The 18559-nt window shown below is 32.7% G+C and overlaps 1 pseudogene; it reads left to right on the top strand.

Annotated features, from left to right (window-relative positions):
* Positions 1–1820: 1820 nt before the first annotated feature.
* On the top strand, positions 1821–17937 carry LOC149011214 (putative pectinesterase/pectinesterase inhibitor 32 pseudogene; annotated as a pseudogene).
* Positions 17938–18559: the final 622 nt, after the last annotated feature.

Here is an 18559-nt window from a genome sequence, read left to right as displayed (position 1 = left end):
TATTATCTTAATCTTGCATTATACAGATTTCAATTGAAGTGAGCAAAATTAGTTGTGAGATGATTAATAATTATTACATAAATTAAGAGGTTAAGAATCCGAATCTCTTTGGGGTCAAGGTGAAGCTCCATTATATATTTAAATTTTATATAAAAACTACTATGAAGATGTAGTTGAAGTGTGTGTATGGTAAGGATGAACCTCAAATTCAAACAAAATAAAATAAAATTAAAAAAATAACACAAAAAGATTGTTCATCTGGAAATCAACTCGACCTAACCATTTAGGGACCCAATCAGAATCCTACGAATTGGAATGGATTGGACAAGTTGGTTTATCTCTCAAAACTTGCTCATCGATCTTGCATGGATAGAAACAAGCTACCAACCTTATTAGTACAAGTCTTTATCAAACCCTAAAACATTCTATGCTCTCTTGGATAATTAAGCCTATCCACAATTCTTAGGGATGGGAACTATCCCGTTTAGGGCATATATTCAAACCCACTACTAATTGTAATAATCACAATTTAAAAAATAAAAAAGAATCTTTTGATTTTATACCATATTATTATTATTTTTTGTAAGATTTATAATGATTCCTTGTTTTATTGCAAATTGTTGTTTGAAGTCACTTTCTCACCTTTTGGGTGGAAAAGAAAGTTTAGAAAAAAAAAAATGGAGGATTAAATCTCGTGATTCTTCCCAATTCTGAATGTGTCAAAAAAAAGAAAAAGAATAAAAAAGGAGATTAAACTGCTTTCTAAATTTGACCACTCTTTTTTTCTTGCTTCTTTGCTAATCACGATTTGAGTTCTGGTTCAAACTGTTTGTATTTAACGTCTCTTGTGAAAAACCTTTATATCCTAACCCCTTGTTGAAGATATCAACTTAATGGTAATGATTGGAAAAATAAATAAAGAGAATTATTTATTTAAGAAATATTGAAAAATAAATAGATTTCACTCATTTCTGTTTATTTTGGGTAAAAGTTATTGAATTTATTTGCACTATTAAACTATGTAAATTAAATTAAATTAACTTCAAACATATTTTTAGTACTTGTTTTAAATGGTGACAAAAAGGAAAGTGGACACATGGTTTAATTTTAAAAATTAACTTTCCTATTCTAATGAACTTGTCTCCACTTATCTCTCTTATGTTTTGGAGACACGATTTATTACAACATGAAAGTAAATGGTGACAAAAAAACAAGAAAGAAAGAAATTGGGGGATAAAAAAGGGTCATAATTCTTGTAGTCAATTCTAGCTGAATGCGTAAAAAAATACTTTTCTTCCAAATCTAAATCACTTCATTTTTTTCCCCCTCTTTTGTTAATCATGTCATGAATTTTTGTTTGCGCGTTTTTTTTTTTAGAAAATTGTGTGTTTGATGTTTAAGGAATAGTTTTATTCTTTCTCAAAAAATAGAATATAAATCCTGTTATTTTTATTAGTGTAAGACATTTCTGATAAACCTTTATATCCCCCTCTTCCCCATTAGATTCAAGTTTCAAAGAGAAGTCACCAATTTGATTGTCATAATTTGAAAGATAAATGAAAAAAATAATATTCCCTTACCGTTTTTCTTTTAGGGGTGGTGGAAATAAATAGTTTTTTTTTTTTTTTGGTAGTTAAAAATGACTAGGTATCAATAATTTGTGTTTATGCATTTCTAAGGTTAAACAAGGTAAACTAAATTTAATCCATTGCTTATTTAAACGCTTCCTCTCTCTAAGTACAATCTTATTCCTAATTGATATTTTCATTGTTCAGTCTTTTCTTTTGTTCTTCTTGTTCTTCTACTAGCTAGTTCTTCTAATGGATGTGAGCAATGTTATAGTAGTGCTTATAGTGCTACTTTACAACTTCTCTGAGATCCGAGGTGGTCAGACAATGCAACTACAGAAGGCAGCAAATGCATTTACAGTGGTATCAAAAGATGGAACAGGGGATTTTATGCAAATTATGGATGCCGTTAATGCTGCTCCCAATAATGCTCCGCAACACTATGTAATTTATATTAAGAGCGAGAGGTATCTTGAATATGTTATTGTCGATCAATCTAAATCTAATATTGTGTTTGTCGGCGACGGAATGGATTCTACAATTATATACGGCAATCATAGCAACGGTACCGGCTGGGGTACCTTCAATTCTTCTACTCTCTGTAAGTAAACTTTTATATTTATTACTTTGACAATGTACCTGAGTATTCTAACCTTCATAATACAAAATTGTTAAGTCTAAACAGTCCTTGTTAAGTCTAAATAGTCGATCATGGTTCCATACACAATGGAGCATGAGAGCAAAGGGCATACTGAATTAAAAGATCCCCATTGTCACAAAAGTCTTGTGATCGAATCCTGCCTTCTCTGCCTTCTCCGGAATGCTCTGTTTTAAGGAGAGGGTCTTGATTCTAGAAGCTCACAGGTAGTTTCTTCATTGAACCATGTTCTGTCTTTCACTGGTATCAATGAAACTTCATGCTGAGTTCTAATGAAAAAGAAGAGGAATCACACTCAGTCAGTAGCCATGGTAGAACTAAACCAAAATTCACAGCAGTACAGTTACAGGAGATGGCCAGTCTTTTTATGTAATTGTTAGTCATCTGAACAGAGCTGACAATGCGTATGACCAATTAGTGAAGCAAGTTCTCAAACATGGCAAAAATTTGGGAAAATATTAACTCAAGGCATTACCTACAGGCTACAACTAAACCATGGAAAAGGAAGCCATAAATTCCTTGCCCCTTCCCAACCCAAACCATAGCAACCCATGGAGTCTTTTACTTCCCAGTAGCTCAGTTGGTGTTAGATGTCAGTAGCTCAGTTGGTGTTGGATGTCAATTACCTCACCATTCAGTCGGGGAGAATTTCAGCTTAAAAGCATGAAATGCAATGGGAACAGAGGAATGGATTTTGACACACTAATGAGTTCTTCAATGTCTAAACTCTGTTTTAATCAAAAAACCAGAGGAAGGCATAAACGATGATATAGAGTTATATACCTTTAGTTTGTAATTTTCTTGATTAGTATACTTGTGAGTATATAAATAAATTTTTTAATAATTATTAAGATAACTAGCCATTGATTCTTTTATTTTTTTTCCCTTCACCTTATATTCAATTGATGTTGATTGCTTGCTTGGAAGTCATTTTGACTATTAATTAGTGGAGAATTCGGTATGTTGTGATTAGTGGAGAAAATAAATGCCCAATAACAGTAAGACTCAACAGTTGATTTCATTTTAGGTTTGTGCATTTGAATACCAATAGCAATAAAACATAAATTAGTGGATAGTAGCATGGGCTTCTAACAACTGTAACCATAGGAAGAATAGAAGTAGGTCATCTCAAGCTTTATGGTAAATGGACACAAATAATATGTCGTGGATCACGAGAAGTCGAGAACCACATAATTGTTAGGGTTAGGGTTTAAGCACGAGGTTGCTTAAAGCATTACACCCTGAGTATCTAGTTTGGAATACCCAAACCGCAGCTTCCAACTAGTATTTATAGAATAAATACTGAATTCTATTGGTAATTGGACTCTACTACAAAGGCCCATTACACCGTTAGATCGTAACTAATCTGATGGCTCATATTAGAACATAAGTTGAGTATGACCCAATTACCTCAACAATAAGTTGGGTATAACTTGAGTACCTCAACCTAATTGGGTATGACTCAAATACCTCAACAATCTCCTTCTATGTTCTACATATGGCTCTAGGATTAGTCCCAGAAATGTAATGTTCAAACTCAGTACAGAATCATTCATAACTTTCCAAATTGAATAATATCCAATTAAATTCAAATGAATACTTTAAACTAGAATCATTAGTTTTAGAATCAATCTAAACAAAATCAAATCAAATTAAGGTTCTACATAAACTATTTAATTTGTATGGACAATTAATAGTTCCTTCTAGCCTTGAGCGATTTTACTCATCAAGTAAATCATCCTCGTCGAGCTCCAGATTAAGTTGCTCTCCTCCATTTTCGTCATTTCCTGTAAATTGTCAATGAATTTCATAAGAAAATGAATCCAATTATTTAGACAATACATATATACAAGTATCTAGTTCTACTAAAAGAACTTAGTACATTTCCACATAATGACCGAAAGAACATTTGCATTCTCATCAAGTTTCTCTACAAGAATAAGATCTAAATGGTTTCTTTTACCAAGAACCATACCATGTTTCTATTTGGAATGTTATAATCATCTTATCTAACATAGTTGTTGATTGTATTATCAAAATTGGAATGACAAATCTTTCTATGGCAGACATATCATCAGATGTGGAATGATGTATAGATAACAATAACATCATTGAAACATATTTAACAATTTCCATATTTCTTGTTTGGAATAATAAGGTAATCAAGCTTCATATAAAGGTTGTTACATCATCAAAGTGGAATGACTTCACAAAGCTTTATACTTCACAATCTTACCAAATTATCTGAAATATGTACATTGTCATGAATGCTAACAATGGCTATATCATATTCGAAACACTTCAAAATAACATAGAATTTTGGATTAAGACCTACCTATGTGGTCTTTAACCCCATTTCCCCCACAGTTTTGAATGTTCGATCTTTGTAAGGGCATCTGCCGTGTTCTTCTTTGATCTTACATCAATCAAAGAGATCACTCCTTGTTCAATAAGATAATTCAGCACGGCCTGTCTTAGCCTAATTTGTCTCCTCTTACTATTATAGAGTGAGTTATTAGCTATCATTGTCGTTGGTTGATTATCACAGAACAAACTCAAAGAAGTTACCTTCAAGTTAACCAATGGAATATCCAGGATCGAATCTCTTATCCACTCTGCCTCATCCCTTGCTGAGGCTAGAGCATATAATTCTGATTCGATAGAGCTCAGAGCAATGCAAGTCTGTCTTTTAGATTTTCACGCAAAAGCTGCTCCACCTAGTGTAAATATATAACCACTAGTGGATTTGTTGTTTCCTATGTCTCAGCACCATGATTCATCAGAATATCCTTCCAAAATTGGAGGATGTCCAGTATAGAAAAGGTTATTGTTTGTAATACCCTTAAGATATCTCATTAACCTTTCAAGGGCAGTCCAGTGGCTTGTACTAGGATTACATGTGAAGTGACTCAAAATGCCTACTGTATAGGCTATGTCTGGCCTAGTGCAACTCATTGCATACATGAGACTACAAATCATTTTAGAATATTCTGACTAATTCATAGCTTTACTAGTATTTGGTAGAAGCTTTTTGTTATAATCATATGGTGTCTCTACCAATTTGCATTCCCTGTATCCCCATCTAGAAAGTAGTTTTTCAATATAACTGGATTGGCTAAGGGTAATTCCTTGCTCAGAAAAACTTACTTTCATACCAAGAATGGTGTCTACAACACCAAGATCCGTCATGTCAAATTCTTTAGTTAAGGTTTCTTTGATGTTACTCACTACAGAATGATCAGAACCAAGAATCAGCATGTCGTCTACATACAAGCAAATAATTACAACCTTATTTGACATAGACTTATAGTAAAGGCATTTATCAGAGTTACTAGTTTGAAACCCAAAGCTTTTTACTGTTTTGTCAAATTTTTGATGCCATAATTTAGGTGCTTGTTTAAGACCATATAAAGATTTGTTTAGTTTACAAACTTTATGTTCGAGACCTTTCATGACATACCCTTCAGGTTGGTTCATGTAAATTTCTTCAGTTAGGTCTCCATTGAGAAAGACTGTTTTTACATCCATTTGATGCACAACATAGTGCTCAATAGATATCAAAGCAAGAAGAATTCTAATCGTGGCTAGATGGCAGACCGGTGAGTAGATATCAAAGTAATCCACCCCACTAACTTGAGTATAGCCCTTAGCTACACGAGCTACTAGACGTGCTTTATACCGAGCTACAGAACCATCAAGATTTAGTTTCTTCTTCAATACCCATTTACAACCTACACTTTTGGACCTTTAGGTAAATCAACTAATGTCCATGTGTTATTTTGTTGTAAAGAATGCATCTCATCATTAGTTGCCTCTGTCCATAGCAAAGAATCCCTAGATCTCATTGCTTCCTTATAGGTAGATGGATCATTCTCTAAATGGTAGGTTACATAGTCATCACCAAAATTTTGGGTACTCTATCTCTTTTAGAGGTAAGCCTAAGTTCTGCTTCAATGATCAAACTGGGATTAGTGTCAACATTTATTGTTTCAGATTCCATTATCGATTCTGTAACCATTTCTGTTGGACAGGGGTTCTGCCTTGATTTCCAAGAAACTTATCTTCAAAGAACATTGCATCCCTAGATTCTATCACCACATTGGTTGATAGATCCAAGAACCGGTCTGCAACATTATCTTCTGCACATCCTAGGTATACACAAATGTTTGTTCTAGGTCCTACCTTTGGTCTTTTTGGATCTTGTATCCTTACATAAGCAATACAACCCCAGGTCTTTAAGAGGTCAATTCTACAAGGATGTTTATACCATAGTTCATATGGAGTCTCAATCAATTTTGAGTGTGGTAACCTGTTTAGAATGTGATTCGCAGTTAATGCTGCTTCTCCCCAATAACAGGAAGGCATGCCAGCAGTCAACAACATGGAGTTCAACATTCTGTTAACGTCCTGTTTTTACGTTCAGCTATGCCATTTGATTGGGGTGAGTAAGGTGCAATAGTTTCAAAAATTATACCTTTAGAGGCACAAAAAGTTTTGAACTCTGTCAAAGAATATTCACCTTCTCTATCACTTCTGTTGGAAAATGCCATGTCAGAATTTGCCACATCAGTCTCCAATCAGTTTTGATGATGACAAACACTCTACTAATGTTTCCATGTAGATATGTTTTGTCCAGCTCATCACTACAGAGAAACTCGATGTAAATAACCGAATCAAAGAAATTACCGGAAAGTCAAGCTCAAGATCAACTCAAACCATCTTAGACAAAGAACCAAAGTCAAGAGGAGTATCAAGACCGTTGATCAAGATCAAGCCAAAGACCAAGTCAAAGATCAAGACTTAGGGCTTAGGACACCTTCGCATACACACACACGTAAATGCATTCATAATATGTAATTCATGTTAATAGAGTGACCTAGGACATGTTAGTAAGGTGTACAACGCTTAGGGTTGACAAAAAGATCCAAAAACCCAAGCCATGTCCCAGCCCAAAACTGTTCAGCAAAACAGAGCTCAGACGGTCGACCGTCTGTTCTAATGACTCTGTTTCTCAAAAACAACAGAAGGCCAGACGGACGCCTGTCTGGGCCAGTTCAGGTCAGACGGACGTCCGTCTGGCCCTGATTTGAATATAACGGCTAGTTTAAAGAGAATATCCTCAATAGCTGTTTTCAACGGATACTTTTGAGACGGCTGACCGTCTGGACTAAAATCTCGCTGAGATTTTATATCCGTTGGGGAAATGGGGAGGGCAGTGAATTGAGGTCTATAAAAGCTCAATCACCCCCATTTGAGAATTATTCTTCTCCCCCATCAAATACATATTCACTCACAAGTGAAAAAGCAAATTCATGGTGTTTTCCTCATTATTGATGTCCTCCCAACTCCGTTTGACTTTGAGGGATATTCCAAAGTTAAAGCTTTTACTGAAGCAAAGCTTGGAGTTATTGAAAGCCGCTGAAGTATATTGATGGTTGCTATTCTTGATTCATTCATTGCATCACTAGCACTCAAAGGGTAAAGTGTTACTCTCCTTTGATAGGTAATATCTAATACTTTTTGTATTTTGAATTGATTATTTAATTCTAGTCTAGGTTGATTAGAATTTATTGTATTGGGTACTCTTGTCCATGAACAAAGATTGTAAAGGGTACTCTTGCCCCGTAACGAAGATTGTAAGGGTTTGATTCTCTACCCATTGTATTGAAAGAGATTCGTTAGTGGAAATACTCTCTTGAGGCTAAGAGAGGAGTGGACGTAGACTCGTAGAGTCAAACCACAATAAATTTTGTGTTTGTGATTGATGTTTTCATTAGATTTCTTTTTGAATCGTTAATTCATTTCGAAATTGCAACCAAACCGAGAATTTGGTATAAACCACTAGGTACAACCTAATCACCCCCCTCTAGGTTGCACCAACAACTTCTAAGTTGTTTAATTTTCAAATTTAACTGATTTTTAACTCTACTCTTAAAAGTCTTGAATTTTTCAAATGCTTCATCTTATGATTTTAACAGATAAATAGGACAATATCTGGAGAAATCGTCTATAAAGGTAATTAAATACTTCCGTCCTCCTCGAGTTGTGAAATTTTTAAAATCACAAAGATCAAAATGTATTAATTCTAAAAGTTGTGTGCTTCTAGAAACCTGACGAAAAGGTTTTCTAGTAATTTTGTTTGGGCACACACTTCACATTCGTTAAAACCTTTAGACTTATCTAATGGTATGTTATAAATTTTGGAAAAATGGACCATCTTCCTATAGTTCACATGTCCCAATCTATAATGAAATGTAATAGGATCAATTAAGTTTGAACTAATATGGTTTATGGTCTCATTTCCTAAACTTAGTTTATACATACCATTAATTAGATAAGCACGTCCAAAGTAGTGAGAGTTAACAATTAAAGTTATACTACCACTATGAAAAGAAATACACATGCCAGCATTGCATAAAAGGCTAAGTGAAATTAAATTATTTTCTAAATTAGGAACTACTTTAACATCTTTTAAAGTTAGTTTCTTACCTGAAGATAGAATCAGATTTGCAGTTCCTCTATGGGTTACCATGGCTGATGCTCCATTTACAACTGTTATAGTCTCTGAAACTTTGATGTTGTCAGTCAGCAAGTTCTTATTGTGGCAAACATGACATGTAGCTCCTGAGTCCAACCACCAATCTGAAGAAGTACTGGTCTTGACCTCCTTTGCGCCTACCATGGCTACAAAATATCTAGGCTCAGTGTTATCAGTCGTCATGATTCCAGCATATAGAAATAATCGAATCATAATCAGACTTTCATTACCAAATTACAAAACATCATCAAATCTTGCTTTTCAAAATTATGATGTACAGTTGGAAAAGAGAGAAAAGGGGAAATAAAGTAATGTCTAATCTTTCTTTGCTTTATCACTGTTTATTGTCAGAATCAACAAATGTATCAAAACAATATTTATGTTACCTTCTTTTCAAAGCAGGGAATTACAACAAAGGGAAATCGGAAACAGAGATTGATTACACTCATACGTTTCCTTACCAAAGTTCAATGCATGAAAGAGGGAGAAACAGAATAAAATTGATTTAGAAAATCGAAAAACAATAAAGTCGTTAGTCTTTTGTTTAAAAACCTTTTAAACATAAAAACACTTTATGTCTACTTCAAAAACCTAATTCCAAGAAAAAAAGGTCATTGTCAGGTTAACCAAAAGGTATGGTTGTCAGAATAAATTCCAAAAAGGAAAAACTTTATGTCTACCTTAAGAACAATAAAGTCGTTTGCTTTTGTTTCTCTACAAACGAGTTAATATTATCTCCAATTTCAACGCATGACCAAAAAAGGAACTCAATTCAGGAAAGAGAAAAAAGAATGACTACTTTGTTAAAAGTTCAATCATTATAATAACCTGTAGGAACTAAAGTACCCTTTAACGTTGATCATTATGCCTGGTCATTCATCCAAAATACTCGTTATTGAGTGTTACGACTGATCGGATTTCTTAATCGAAACGAAAATTGTTCCGCCTAATTCATTCAAGAATTACAACAAATTTCTAAAAGAAAATTCTATTCTTTAGAAAGAAACCAGGTAAACATAGAAGGAGCCACTTACTTGTGCGAAGGAGTTAACTCACTCTAAATTGCAGATAACTTCAAGTCGAGCAGTGTTCGATCACCTTCTCTGAACAAGAACTTCTCAAGAAAAGTTAATGCTTTAAGATTGTTAGGGTTAGGGTTTAAGCACGAGGTTGCTTAAAGCATTACACCCTGAGTATCTAGTTTGGAATACCCAGACCGCTGCTTCCAGCTAGTATTTATAGAATAAATACTGAGATCTATTGGTAATTGGACTCTCCTATAAAGACACATTACACCGTTAGATCATAACTAATCTAATGGCTCATATTAGAACATAAGTTGAGTATGACTCAAATACTTCAACAATAAGTTGGGTATTACTTGAGTACCTCAACACAAGTTGGGTATAACTCAAATACCTCAACAATCTCCTCCTATGTTCTACATATGGCTCTAGCAATAGTCCTAGAAATATAATGTTCAAACTCAATACAGAATCATTCATAACTTTTCAAAAAAGAATAGTATTCAATAAAATCCAAAAAAACACTGTGAATCCAAACTTGAGTTTTAGAACAAATCTAAACCCAATATAATTAGAAGTTCTTATTGGATTGAATTACTTATTCTCACATAGAACAATACAACTGTTCATTGCATCCTTGAACGATTTACTCTTAAAGTGAATCTTTCCTATCGAGATCCATCCTGACAGCTTTGAGTGATTTTACTTGTCCAATAAATCTTTTCATCAAACCAGATGATTGGATTCGCTCCTCCATTTTCGTCATTCATTGCAAATTCATCAAAATATGAATTTCATAATATATGAATTCAATCATTTGCATAAGTTTCTAGCTCAATCAAAAGAACTTAGTACAACCCACATGATGACTGAAAAATCATTCGCATCCTCATAGAGTTTCTATACAAAAACAAGATCTAAACGGTTTCTTTTACAAGAACCATTCCATGTTTCTATTGAAATCATGTTCAATATAATTTGCATTCTCATCAAGTTTCTATACAATAACAAGATCTAAAGGTTTCTTTTACAAAGAAGCATTCCATGTTTCTATTTGGAATGTTAGAGTTATCGTGTCCAACATAGTTTATTGGTTATATCATCAAATTTGGAATGATAAACCTTTCTATGGAAGACATATTATCAGATGTGGAATGATATAAAGATAACAATAACATCATTGAAACATATCAACAATTTTCATATTCCTTGAATGGAATGATAAGCTAATCAAGCTTCATACAAAGGTTGTTATATCATCAATGTTGAATGATTTTACAAACCTCTATACTCCACAATCATGCCAAATTATCTGAAATATGCAAATTGTCATGAATGCTAACTATGGCTAGATGAAATTTCAATAATTCAAAATAACATATAATTGGATTAAGACCTATCTATCTATATGGTCTTTAACCCCATCTTCCCCACAATTTTGAATGTTCAATTTGTATTTCAATCTCTTTGTAAGGGTATCTGCCATGTTCTATATTGATCAACAAAAGTGATCACTTTTTGTTTTATTAGATAATTCAACACAATCTGCATTGGCCTAATTTGTCTCCTCTTACTATTAAAAAGTGAGGTATTAGCTATCATTGTTGTTGCTTGATTATCACAAAACAAACTTCAAGTTAATCATAGGAATATCCAGGATCAGATCTTTTATCCACTCTCTGCCTTATCTCTTCTGAGGCTAGAGAATATAATTCCTCTTAATAGCCACTTCACCTAGTGTAAGAATAATCACTAGTAAATTTACTATTTCTATTTCTGAGCAATAAGATGCATCAGAATTATCTTTCCAAAAATTAAGGATGTCCAATTTAGAGAAGAGTATATTTTGTAGTATCCTTAAGATATCTCATTAACCTTTTGAGGGCATTCTAATGCTCTGTACTAGGATTACATGTGAAGCAACTCTGCATGCCTACTGTATAGGCTATGTCTGGGCTAGTGCAACTCATTGCATACATAAGACTACCAATCAGTTTAGAATATTTTAACTGATTCATAGCTTTACCATCTTTTGGTACAGACTGTTATAATCATATGGTGTCTCTATTAGTTTGCATCCACTATATCCCCATCTAGAAAGTAGTTTTTCAATACAATTAGATTGGTTAAGGGTAATTCCTGCAAAAAAAAAAAAAAACTTACTTTCATGCCAAGAATGATGTCTACAACACCAAGATCCGTCATATCAAATTCTTTAGCTAAGGTTTCTTTGATGTCACTCACTACAGAATGATCAAAACCAAGAATAAGCATGTCGTCTACATATAAGCAAATAATTATGACCTTATTTGACACAAACTTATAGTACAAGCATTTATCAAAGTTACTCGTTTGAAACCCAAAGCTCTTTACTTATTTCGTCAAATTTTTTTGTACCATAATTTATGTTCTTATTTAAGATCAAATGACTAAATTGATCTATAGTCTTTCAAAACCTCTCATGACATACCCTTCAGGCTTGTTCATGTAGGTTTTATAATTAATATACTCTTTGTCCGTATCATTCACTCTATTAGAATCCACAAAATTTAAAACTGATATGAATCACTTGATATGAAACAGAAACCTAAGAGACATGTCTTTTTATTTATAAGACCAAGAATCAATGACACAAGAATCATGAGACTGAATAATAATAATAATAATAATAATAATAATAATAATAATAATAATAATAATAATAATAATAATAATAATAATAATAATAATAATAATAATAATAATAATAATAATAATAATAATAATAATAATAATAATAATAATAATAATAATAATAATAATAATAATAATAATAATAATAATAATAATAATAATAATAATAATAATAATAATAATAATAATAATAATAATAATAATAATAATAATAATAATAATAATAATAATAATAATAATAATAATAATAATAATAATAATAATAATAATAATAATAATAATAATAATAATAATAATAATAATAATAATAATAATAATAATAATAATAATAATAATAATAATAATAATAATAATAATAATAATAATAATAATAATAATAATAATAATAATAATAATAATAATAATAATAATAATAATAATAATAATAATAATAATAATAATAATAATAATAATAATAATAATAATAATAATAATAATAATAATAATAATAATAATAATAATAATAATAATAATAATAATAATAATAATAATAATAATAATAATAATAATAATAATAATAATAATAATAATAATAATAATAATAATAATAATAATAATAATAATAATAATAATAATAATAATAATAATAATAATAATAATAATAATAATAATAATAATAATAATAATAATAATAATAATAATAATAATAATAATAATAATAATAATAATAATAATAATAATAATAATAATAATAATAATAATAATAATAATAATAATAATAATAATAATAATAATAATAATAATAATAATAATAATAATAAACACAATAGTCTTCTATAGAACAAATTCAGACTCTTTCATCCAAATTTTGTTTCTCTTTCTTGAATTGATTTTAGACTCAATGAAGGTCTCCAACATGGTCAGGTTAATTGGACGCATATCTTTGTTTAGGTGTTCTCTCTTTTCCCCTCTTTTTTTTTTTCTTTCAAAAATGTTAAAAAAAAAATCTTGATAGAAGAGAGTAAGTGGCAGTTTCTTTCTGGATTTCGACAGTGATAAAGCCAACACTTTGTTCGAATCCTTTCTTTTTGTATACTAACAATAGAAATGTAAAATAAATAGCAGCCCAAAAAAGATGGGTCTCTTATTTCAAATTTCATGGCTTAAAGGTTCAATTTGAGGTTTTTTCAATCAAATATTACCCATCTAATATACCATGCATATAAACCACAAGAAGGGGCTTTAATCAGCTAACAAAGCCAGCCACTTAAGAGAAATCATATTCTAGATTTCATAACCAATTTTCTTCATATATATAAAAAATAATATAAAGAAATCGAAGGAGAAAAGATAGAGAGAGGGACAATTCCCATCTCAACACATTCATCTTTCATAAAATTGATCGATGATCTATGGTCGAATTCCCACAAATTTTTTGATCAACTGATTCTAATCATATCAAAATATATAAACATTGACAATAATCATGGCATTATCAGAAAGAAAACATATAACTTCAGTTTTGATATTTCATGTAGAAAAGCATCTAATCTTTTGAATTCAGTTTGAAAAATTGACCATGGATTGATTAAATCAAGCAAGGAAGAGGAATATTCAAAAAACCATTTAAGGCACTTTGGTTTTCCTTTTCCTCTTCTTTTCTTTAAATTATCAATCCCATTATCACAAAAACTTGAATCTCAGATTGAAGCAAAAAATCTTCCATGAATATATTATTTAAAAAACTAACTGAAGATGCTCATCTTAGCTTCAGAGAAGTAGAGCAGCAGAGGTAAGGCCTAAGCAAGTTACCATGAGGCCCCTGAACTATTGCTGCTGCCACAGAAGTGGGATTCACATCCTCTGTAATTCCTTTCTCTGCAATTCCCTACAATTTCCTCGTAGGATTGTGTCATGTGGCATTTAAGTAATCCATCGGTTACCCAACAAACTAGAGTTTCAATAAAATTCAAATTTATGGGTGGGTTTAAATACAATTCAAATTTAGTTTAAATTGGATAACCGTTAAATTACTTAAATGCCACATGGCACAATCCTATGAGAGAATTGTAGGGAATTGCAGAGAAATGAATTATAGAGGATGTGAATCCCACAGAAGTGGCCCATGGCTGAGAGCAATATCGCCGGGAAAGGCCGTTTTTCTATTACCTCAATATCAATTCAAAGTGAAGAATTGAAGAGGTATCAAAACGCAACTTTGTCCATGAGTTAAAAAAACCGCTTGTGGTTACTAGCCACCGCACGACCTTTAGTGATTGCCAAAAGGCACCATATATTCCCTTCCATTGAGCAACAATGGACCAGAGATTCCCACAGGAATCTGGACATAACCCACAGGCATCTCACAGCCTTTACTTTCTTGCAGTATCTTTATTGGAAGCATATATAGCAGCATGCAATTCACATTCTGCACCAGCATGTGGGCTCAAATGGAAATCTGAGCATTGGTTGCTACTTCCGTTCCGGATACTGTTGTTGTTGGCTTTTCCTCATCAGAGGATAGTGACCTTTGTCCACTAGCAGTTACACAATTGAATATATATATATTTCTAAAACCATGGAAGAATCCCGTCCCTTGACAGGATTTCCTCTCGAAGGTAATTCTACAAACTTAGACATAGAAGCTTCTGGAGGAAGAAGCTAAGAGCACACGTTCCTTCCATTCTACTTCGGAATTGGAGCTCAATCGGTTCGGGAGATACTACTAGATGATTAAGGAAAACAATATCTTCGAGACGTGGATTACTTGGGAAAAGAGAGCCATACAAACCTGCAGCTCTACAAAATCCCACCCTCAATGCCATAAAAATTAGCAGTTCTGTGGATACGCAAGTCCCACAAGCCCGAGAAATTAAAGGAATACCGATTTTGATTGAAGCAGTTGTACCCCATCCATGTTTTTCAGAAAGATATAATTCTCTCTCACATGCATTACCATGAGCCAATGGGAATCAGAAGATGTTTTGATCTCTTGGCCCCTGATGTTGCACTCTCAAATTCAATCAGCCGTTTTGTCAATGTTGCTTCACATATTTGTGCAACACACTAACACTAATAACATCTGACAGAGTTTGCAAAGTTGCAAAACGACAGCACCTTGCATCAAACTCAAATAAAGTTTTTTTTTTCTTCAAAAACTCTTTAAACATAAAATTGTTTTATGTCCATCTCAAAAAACCGAGTCCAAAAAAGAATTGTAATAAGTTGGAGGCCAATTCTCCTAAACTCGAACCAGCATATAGAATGACAATGACGTCACTTACAAAATAACCAACATTAAGAAAAAGTTAAAGCATGTCAAATCTTCCTTTATTGAAATAAACAATTCAATAGGTATGTTGCTTTGATTCCTTGACATTCTGACAATAAAGTAAGAGAGAAGCTTAACTTCCTTTCCAAGGCAATTTGTAACCAATCGTTTTATAATCTAAATTGAATCAAATGTTAAGAATAAACAAGAAAAGACGATGTCATCTGACAGTATTCTGACGACTTTTGCTTTTATTTAAGAAGGCAAAGTCTCAATCTTGCTGCTACAATTCTCAAAAAATTGAGTAAAACAATGTTCGAAAGGCGATTTGGTAACAACTTCCTTTCAAGTAATCATGACCCATAAAGCATGATTTCTTCTTTTTCAAAGCAAAGAAAAATGTATCGAGATCAAAACATTAATTTTTGAAAAACGAGAGACGAATTATCAAATTTTCGCCTAAAAAATATAATTCGTTCGATCCTTAAGAACGAAACAAATTTCTTCAAATAAAAAGAAATCAATAAAGATGGAGGGAGCCACTTACTTGTGCGAAAGAATTATTCATTGAAAATTGAGGATAACTTCGAGTCGAGCAGCGTTCGATCACCTTTTCCGAACAAGAACTTCTCAAGAAAAACTAATGCTTTAAGATTGTGAGTATATAAATAATTTTTTTAATAATTATTAAAATAACTAGCCATTGATTTTTTTATTTTTTCTCTTCACCTTATATTCAATTGATGTTGATTGCTTGCTTGGAAGTCATTTTGACTGTTAATTGGTGGAGTTATCCGGTATGTTGTGATTAGTGGAGAAAATAAATGCCCAATAACAGTAAGACTCAACAGTTGATTTCATTTTAGGTTTGTGCATTTGAATACTAATAGCAATAAAACATAAATTAGTGGATAGTAGCATGGGCTTCTAACAACTGTAATCATAGAAAGAATAAAAGTAGGTCATCTTCTTTGCTTAAACGTTTGATTTAAATAAATAGACCAGTTCATTCAAAATGTAAGGACGCAATTCTATTTCAAAAAGGAAATATTATATTGATAAAAGATGCTCTTCTTACTTGGACATTCAATTAGCAAAATGAAAATATAGATTTAGAGTTATTTTAAGACTCTTGTGGATCTCAAGCTTTATGGTAAATGGACACAAATAATATGTCGTGGATCACGAGAAACCAAGAACCACATAACATGGTCATTTGTAATTGAGCCATGCAGAACATATAAACCGGAGAGAAACATAGGGCACATAATATGCTTCAGTCAAAGTGGTTAAGGTGTGTGCCAGTTAGGAACATCTTCGAGAATTGTAGATCATATTTTTAACTCTTTGATTTGTTAAATTGGTGTTTGCAGCTGTGTTTGGTAAAGGGTTCATAGCTAGAGACCATACCGTTGAAAACACGGCAGGACCTCAAAATGGTTAGGCAGTAGCATTGCTGTCGAGTTCAGATGTGGCATCCATGGATACCAGGACATTCTTTATGCACACCTCAACTATCAGTTCTACCGTGAGTGTCACATCTCTGGCACTGTTGACTTTATATTTGGTCGAGCCACTGTGGTCTTTCAACAATGCCAAATCTTGGCTAGGAAAGGTTTGCCTGGGCAGCAGAACACGATCACAAGTCTGTATTCTTTAGATGTGGCATCAATGGATACCAGGACACTCTTTATGCACACCTCAACTATCAGTTCTACCGTGAGTGTCACATCTCTGGCACTGTTGACTTTATATTTGGTCGAGCCACTGTGGTCTTTCAACAATGCCAAATCTTGGCTAGGAAAGGTTTGCCTGGGCAGCAGAACACGATCACTGCCCAGGGTTGTGATGATCCCAAAGGAAAAGATGGGTTCTCTTTTCAGTTTTGCAATGTCACAGCGGATCTTGCCTCTGGTCCTAGTTCGACCTACCTAGGCCGACCATGGCGGCCTTTCTAACATACTGTTTTCATGCAAAGCTACCTGAGTGATGCCATCAACACCAAAGGTTGGCTAGAGTGGCAAGGGCAATTTGCCCTGGATACTCTGTACTACGGGGAATACAGGAATGAAGGCCCAAGGGCTGAATTGGATGAGAGGGTCAAATGGCATGGTTTCCATGCCATTAGAAACTCTAGTGAAGCTGAACAATTTACTATGGCCATGTTTATCGTTGGAGATTCGTGGTTGCCGGCCACCGGAGTCAACTATACGGCTGGTCTTTGACCTTGACTCATTTTATATGTATTAAATAAACTCCCGTGATTATACGATCTTAAAACATATTGTAAATACATATATACTATTAAATGAAAGACATTTATTATGTCAACTTTACATATTTCATTTTCTTAAATCCAGTCGCATTTCACAATATAGCGTAGACATCAGATTTGGATTTTTTTCTTCTATGCAGTAGTGCTACTGTTGGATGTTTTTCTATTATACATTAAACTGTTTAAATTAATAGTTTGGAACTGCATTTGTAAATATATATATATATATATATATATATATATATATATATATATATATATATATATATATATTCTCGTACAAACTCTTGGTCTAGAGTCTGTAAATTTACAAATTCAGCCCTGCTCATATCCGACTCTAATCCCATTTCGCAAATTTGAGAGCTGTGAAAAAGAGAAATTTCTTTTTTTTCTTCTAAAACAGACTTGAGGAATGGCCAGTGTTCACCCTTCCCCAGCCCCAGAGTGTTTCTCTTTACAGTCCTGAGAATTGAAAGGCCCTTTCTTACTTTCTTCCTTATTGTCGGAAAACTTGCTCTTCTTGGAGGTCCAAAAATCAAAGCTATGCGATTTGATCAATGCTATAGAAAAAA

Source organism: Hakea prostrata, chromosome 7 (genome assembly GCF_041222555.1).
Source record: "Hakea prostrata isolate BN-2017 chromosome 7, UWA_Hpros_2, whole genome shotgun sequence".
Taxonomy (NCBI): domain Eukaryota; kingdom Viridiplantae; phylum Streptophyta; class Magnoliopsida; order Proteales; family Proteaceae; genus Hakea; species Hakea prostrata.
The sequence above is the reverse complement of the archived record's forward strand: the minus strand, read 5'-3'. Positions and strand labels throughout refer to the sequence as shown.